Here is a 7,270-nt window from a genome sequence, read left to right as displayed (position 1 = left end):
TGATGCGGGTGTTTTGCTATGGGAATTATTTATGTGCTTTTCCCTTTTATTCAATGTCACTAACACCCATCAAAATTGTTTATTTATTTACCAAACCCCTTATTTTCGCTAATGTAGCATAGAGAGGTCCGGGTCGTCTCTCTCGGACTCAATGACTGGATATTTATTCTAGAACTGCTGCAAGTTTATTGTGTTTTATTCATTATTTATTCCTAGCTAATTGCATAATTTATTTATTGACAAAATAATATTAATTATTTACAATAATCACAATTTAATTCAAACAATAACATATTTGCAAAATTAAGAAACAAATGTATACAACAAGTTACATAATGAACCTAAACACCACATAATTGTACAACTCTTGATTCAATGGCTTATTATTAATACAAGTCATCATACAACATACATTATCTTATATACACAAATTCACACTAGTAACAATACACACAAATCCTTTACAATTGACATTAAATAAATTCATCTTATTCAAATCCTACAACAACATAACCACATGCTACCTACAACACATAGATACATCATGCATTAATCAACCACACAATCCACATGCAGTCTTAGAACCGGTTCCCACAACTACAATTTTAACCCAATTGCCACACATGAAAGATTCAACATCGAGCATGCTTCTTACATCATTTGATTCATCAAACACTTCAGGTTTAAACATACAAGAACTACATTAACCCAATCCAACTGATCTAACTTCAACATGGGCTTTACACCCATTGAACATCTCAACAACATATTTCATTTATACACATAAATCAAACAACACAGTATTGACTTTAACCAACTACTAGAATACAACATGTTCATTCAATCTCATTGCAATCATTCAATTACATTCATAATCAATCAAACAAACAGTAAACATAACATCCTTAGCATAATTAGATCCCATTCAGCATACCAAAACCAACGATCAATAACCAAAGCAGTTCCCATTCATCACAACACATAACCAACAGTTAAGACAATTTGTTCAACAAAACTTCACCAACAGAATAACAAGGAAGTGGGGGTTTAATTGATTTAAATTGACAGCTAATAGAACTAAAGAAACTCAACAAAAACAGAGAAAATGGAATTAAGGGTTTAGGGTTTTCCCTCAACGGCGCCGGCACCAATGAGGAGAAGGAAACAGAGTGAAGAACGGTGGTGGAAGGTGGTTTCCCGGCCAGCACAGAACCAGAACACAGCTTCAGTGGAGTCACGCCGGGGAAGATGGATCTCGCCGTTGCGCTCACGGCAAGACTCGATCGGAAAGGACGAAGCAACTGGATCCTCAGCCTCTACCTCCGATGCTCTGCTACAAATCGCCGCCAGAACATCAGTACAGAGAATTAAAACCAAGTTACCTGTCCTTTTCCGGTGACGACGGAGGTCGAAGATGACCGGAGGTTCTCTGCTACAAATCGCCGCCAGAGACCGATTTTCCCTGCTACAAATCGCCGCCAGGGAGAATCGGCTACCACTCGGAACCTTCTGTGGATGCGGAAGAGAGCTGTCGCCGGCGTCGCACGCGCTGGAACAAATCGCTCTCAGCTGCGGAGTTCAGTTGACAGGGAAGAAGGGAAATCACACCGGAGCGCTCCGCTCGCGGTGGACATCCGTGCGGAGGGTTGGCGCTCGTCTTCCTCAGCTGCTGCCGCCGTCTCTGTGTTGATCGGGAAGGAAGAAGGAGATGAACGGGAGCTCGGCGGAGAAGAAGAACAGTGAAGAATCGCGGATGAGAAATGAACAGTGGCGCTAGGTCGCGATCTCGAGCCCCCCGTAACCCTGTGAACCACTTCGCCTTTTAACGCAAAGCCACTGAACCGGGTTTCAATTGATTTGGACCGGCGGAATTGATTTTAAACCGGGATTTGAAATTGGACCAGGCTTTGATGTTGGGCCAGCTGTGATTTGGAATTAAATGGGCTTGAACAGAATAGGCTTTGGGCTGGGCTGGACTGGTTGAATCCTTTTGATCTGATTGAGTCAATTAAATTCCAATTTGAACATCTTTGAACCCAAGTTTGATTTCTTGCAAATTAATCCTCCAATTTATCATTATCACCATTCTACTTCCTGCAAGCATTAAAGACCACAATTTAATATCAATAAATTTCCATAATTTAATTCAATTTACAATAAAAATCATAAATTCATCCAAAATGAAGAAATAGCCCAAAATCCCTATTTATAATATAAAATACGGTCCAAACCGTTCCAATCTAACCCTAATTTACCCGGTAAAAATGTCAGTTATCACTAGTCAATCCAATAGCTTAGGGGAAGATTGTCTTAACAAAAAATTTACTGTGCTTTGGACTCCATGATCTTTATCAGAGGTAAGAAACCTGGTAAAAAACGCTTTTACAATGATTATAAACAAAAAAAAAGAAAAGAAAATCTTGTATCATAAAAGAAATTAAAGTTTAAAGGTAAAAAAACCTTAAGTTAATTAAAGAATGAAAACAAGTAATAATAATGACTGTTGAACAATAGTTCCTAGTTTGATGAACTTCATTTACTCCTAACTCCTCTATGTATAGTCTTCAAAATGAACTTAAAAAAAACTTCAACTAAGTATTCTATTTAATTTTAATCAACTCAAATTTTAATTAGTGGACTAAAATGCCAATCACGGAAGCTTGTCTGTCAATTGCTATGTTCATTCTCACTACTCACTACAAAAATATAACGATTTTGCAATGAAATTTTGCGATGAACTATTTTCATCGTAAATTAGTGACAAATTTTGTGACGAATCGAGTATTCATCACCAATTTGCAACAATTTTGACGATGAATATAGTTTAGTTACCAATTTGGGATGGACCAATTTTTGTCGTCAAATTTATCGTCATTTGGCAACGAATAAACAAATTCGTCGCCAATTTAGTTCGACGATATCTAATACCATACGTCTCTATGTACTGTTTGATCGACTCAAATTCATTCCAATCAACTTAACACACACATAGTCAATTCAACTTGATTAGATCACAAACTTGTCTTTTAACTAATTACAATTGGAGTTGATTCAAAATACTTTGAGTCAACTCAAATTCAATCAACCGATTCAAGTCGAAAAGTTCCACTTAAATAGTATAATTTTAGATACTTTGAGTCCAGTGAGATTTTATTCATGATTAAAATATTCATATCATATAATTTTAGAATAAATCAATTATAAATTGCAAAGGAGCACGAGAAATCCAAATTTTATGGAACTCCTAACATAATTCAGTCACAATTCTCCATATCACAAATTATGTTCACATATGAACTCTTCACACTTCCAAGAACATGTATCTTAGTTTGTGTTTTACAGTTAGTTTGGTCAATAAAGTAGTTTTCAGTCAAAACAAAATGACAAAGTAAAACTTTGATTTGCTCCATGAAATAAAAAAGGGACAGAATGTGCATGCTTTGCTTGAATCATTGTCCAAAGAATTTATAAATAACAAAAGTCACTCGTACAAGACCTTGCTTTGCTTGAGAACGCAGCGATTCATTAAGCAATCTAGCAAGCAAGCTTGAGATTCTTCGGTGTATAATATGGTCGATCAAGTAGTTTTGAGTTAAAACAAAATGACAAAGTAAAACTTTGATTTGCTCCATCAAGTAAAATAAAGAAGGGACTGAATGTGCATGCTTTGCTTGAATTATTGTACAAAGAATTTGTAAATAACAAAAGTAGTTTTCAGTCAAAACAAAATGACAAAGTAAAACTTTTATTTGCTCCGTCAAATAAAAAAAGGGACAGAATGTGCATGCTTTGCTTGAATTATTGTCCAAAGAACATGTAAATAATACGTACAGGACCTTGCTTTGCTTGAGACAGCAGCGATTCATTAAGCGATCTAGCAAGCAAGCCTGAGATTCTTCGGTGTATAATATGGTGCAGCAGCTGAATGATAGGAAAATATGCTGCAGCAGCTTTACGACAGAGCTATTTTGGCCTAGCGAAAGATTTCTGAGGTTTTTACTTTATTATTATCAGCCACCTGATCTGTTTTCCTTTCCTTGTGCTTTTTCCTTGTGTTAGATCGTGGCATCTAATAGCTACTTGAATCATTGTGATCCTTCAAGGGAAAATCATTTGGAGTTAAGATGAATAGCACAGAAGATGAGAGGATTGTGACAGTACTGGACATGGACTGGGTAGACACATTGAAGAAGAGTCTGTCAGACACAAAATTTAGGGACAGAAACAGAGAGCCAACAATCTACAAAGTCCCGGATATCTTGAAAAATGTCGACCGCCAAGCCTATGAGCCATTGATCGTCTCGCTCGGCCCCTACCACCACGGCAAACCTCATCTACAGGCCATGAATCAGCTCAAACGGAAGTACCTCAAGTTTGTCCTCGAGAAGAACCCTGGTGTTACCTTGGAGGACTATCTGGAACGGATCAAGAAGATGGAAACGCGAGCACGCGCTGCCTATTCGGAAGAAGTGATGATGAGCAGCAACAGTTTTGTGGAAATGATGTTGCTGGACGGATGCTTTGTGATGCTTACAATAATGGAGTGGAACAAAGAGATGAAGATTTCAGAAGAGAGTACCTTGTGGACTCGATTTGAAGTAGTAAAAGATATCTTCTTGCTCGAAAACCAACTTCCTTTCTTTCTGCTTGAAACTTTGTACGAATCTGCATTTCCTGGCAACAATCCCTTTCGAACTCTAGCAGTCAAGTTAATCTGCTTGATGACCACAATCAACTCGGAACTTCCCTCCGAAAATGAGACTTTTCACCACATAATTCATCTTTTTCATTCTTGCATTGATCCGACAAGAAACCATGGCAATGACAATCAGTCGTCCACATTTGGCTTCCTCCGCTGCTCTAAGCTAGTTAAAACACTAGTATCGTTGCCACCAAAGCTATACTCATCTTTGTTATCGCAGGTGAACAAGAAATGCCCTGCTCCAATTGCTAACCCCGAGGATGCCGAATATGTTTACTCTGCATGGATGCCCAGTGCTACAGTTCTTAATGAAGCTGGAATTCACTTCGAAATAAAAAAGAGAGCTAAGAGTTTCTTGGATATTACATTTCATAAAGGCAAGTTGCAGATTCCCAAACTTATAATCGGCGGGCTTACCAACATGTTATTGAGGAATCTTATCGCGTATGAGCAATGTTCAATGGATTGCGAGTTCCATGTTTCATTCTATGCGAGGTTTATGGGTTACCTCATTGATACGGAAGCAGATGTCGAATTGCTTCGACAAGATGAAATCATTGTTAGCGCCTTAGGGGATAGCCGAGATGTTGCCACTCTCTTTAACAAACTTCCCATCGCAAGTGGTCTTTAGGCAGAAAACCGGATACCTTTTTGGCGCCATCAATGCCATGCTGAGGCAACGCAACACTAGATGCAGCAAATGGCGCGCAATGTTGAATCGCAACTACTTTAGTAATCCTTGGGCAGCTATCTCATTGTTTGGGGCTGTTCTCCTATTTGTTCTTACAGCAATACAGACCGTATATGCTATTCTGAGCTATGTTCGGTCGAGAAACTAGCTTCCTCACTTAAAGTAGAATAACCATGCTTTATTATTGTTGTTGTTATTGTTGTTGTTGTTGAAAAACTAATTTCTGCTATTTATGAAAAATGTATCCTACATCACGAAGAGATGTATTTTTATGAATAAAGGGATAATTCATAAATTCTATAAATATTGAGGTTATTTCTTTCCATGCTATCCATCCTACCAAGGAGCTTGTTGAGAAGGTTAGATGCCCTAAGGACTTGATGCGATAGTAAGTGAAAGGATGAGTTTCCCAAGTAATAATGCTATGTTTACTTGATAGTGCGGATGAGGAAAAGAAAGGAATCCCTAGGGAAAATAAATCCCTAGGGAGGAGAAAGGAAATCCCTCGCCGCAGCTCGCTGCAGGGAGAGTAAACGGAGGATTAAATTTCCGCCTCTTTTGGAAAGGTTCGATATCTTCGTCATCAACGTCCACATCCTCGCCATCATCCGGCAGGAAATCTTCATCGTGGTCATCGTCCTCCTCCTCAGCATAATCCAAAACTGCAGCGTTCCGCCGGCGAGATCTAACCAAACTGTATTCCAACTCCTCCTCGGCAACCACCTCGACCAAATCCCTAGACCGCTTCGCCCTCCCGATACGCGCCATCACACTGCGAGCCACCACCTCCTCATCGACAGCCTCATTCCGATCCTCCTCCTCCTCCTCCTCGCAATCGAAGTCCGGCTCCTCCTCAGAGCCACAGCTGGACTCCCTATACTCAAACTCCTCCTCGGTGGCATCTCCGGCGAGCGAGTCGTCCAAGCTCTCCTCCACTTCCTCCTCCTCCTCCTCCTCCTCCACCCCAAAGACGTACTCTTCATATGCCGCCCCCCATTTCAGGATTCCCATCGCTGCCAGGAGCAGCAGTCCGCAGGGAGAGAAAGAAGCGGAGGCGGAGGCGACGAGCAGTGGAGGCGACGAGCAGCGGAGGCGACGAGCGCAAGAAGATAAAGAAGCGGAGGCGGAGGCTGCTCGGAGGCGACGAGCAGCGAAGGCGGACGAAGAAGAGGATACGGGTGAAGGTGCGCCGACGGCAGAGACGAACGGCGAGCAAGGGACAGAGGTGCGCCAGCGGCAGAGGAGAAGAAATCGGAGAGATTTTTTATTTTGTTCGTCCGTCCGCGTTCCGCCCGATTTCGGAGTAATAGATTTTGAGGAGAAAACGATCCGCTGATGGATAAAATTTCTTTTCTCTCTTAAAAATTTATAAAAGTAAACGATGGACATCCTGATGAAAGTTTTCCTCTGATTTACTTTCCGCCCTCCCAAGTAAACAGGGCATAAGAGTTCAATTTCCACGTAGCGTAAACAAATGTCTACAACATTTGAATCACTCGTGGTGTTGGGTCATCCTCGTGGCTCATCTGTACTTCCCTTATTTATTCAATGGTTGGCAGAAAGCTTCCGTAGAGCCGAACTAACCATCTCTAGGTGAATGAAATGTAAAAATACCTAAAATGTTAGAGGAACTTTAAATGGGGCTCATTCTAAACTCTCTCACCATAGGTAAGTTAGAAAAAATTGCATTAAGTACCAAATATTCCACTCTTTCTCATTCTCTCTCTCTCTTTCTCTCTCTCTCTCTCTCTCTCTATATATATATATATAAAATCAAAGATAATTATTCTTGTATGATGAAATATCATATCTGAGTAATATCTAAGATTTTGATATACTTTTTCCCACTCTATGCCCCATTTAGGATTGATAAGTCC

The 7,270-nt window shown here is 40.0% G+C and overlaps 1 pseudogene; it reads left to right on the top strand.

Annotated features, from left to right (window-relative positions):
- The first annotated feature begins 4,124 nt into the window (after positions 1 to 4,124).
- LOC141818854 (UPF0481 protein At3g47200-like) lies at positions 4,125 to 5,661 on the top strand (annotated as a pseudogene).
- The last annotated feature ends 1,609 nt before the right edge of the window (positions 5,662 to 7,270 follow it).

The sequence above is a fragment of the Curcuma longa genome, unplaced genomic scaffold, assembly GCF_044706935.1.
Source record: "Curcuma longa cultivar G26 ecotype Majalengka, Jawa Barat unplaced genomic scaffold, ITB_CL_G26_1.1 contig_26246, whole genome shotgun sequence".
Classification (NCBI taxonomy): Eukaryota; Viridiplantae; Streptophyta; class Magnoliopsida; order Zingiberales; family Zingiberaceae; genus Curcuma; species Curcuma longa.
Note: the sequence above shows the minus strand (reverse complement) of the source record. Positions and strands in the feature narration are given on the sequence as shown.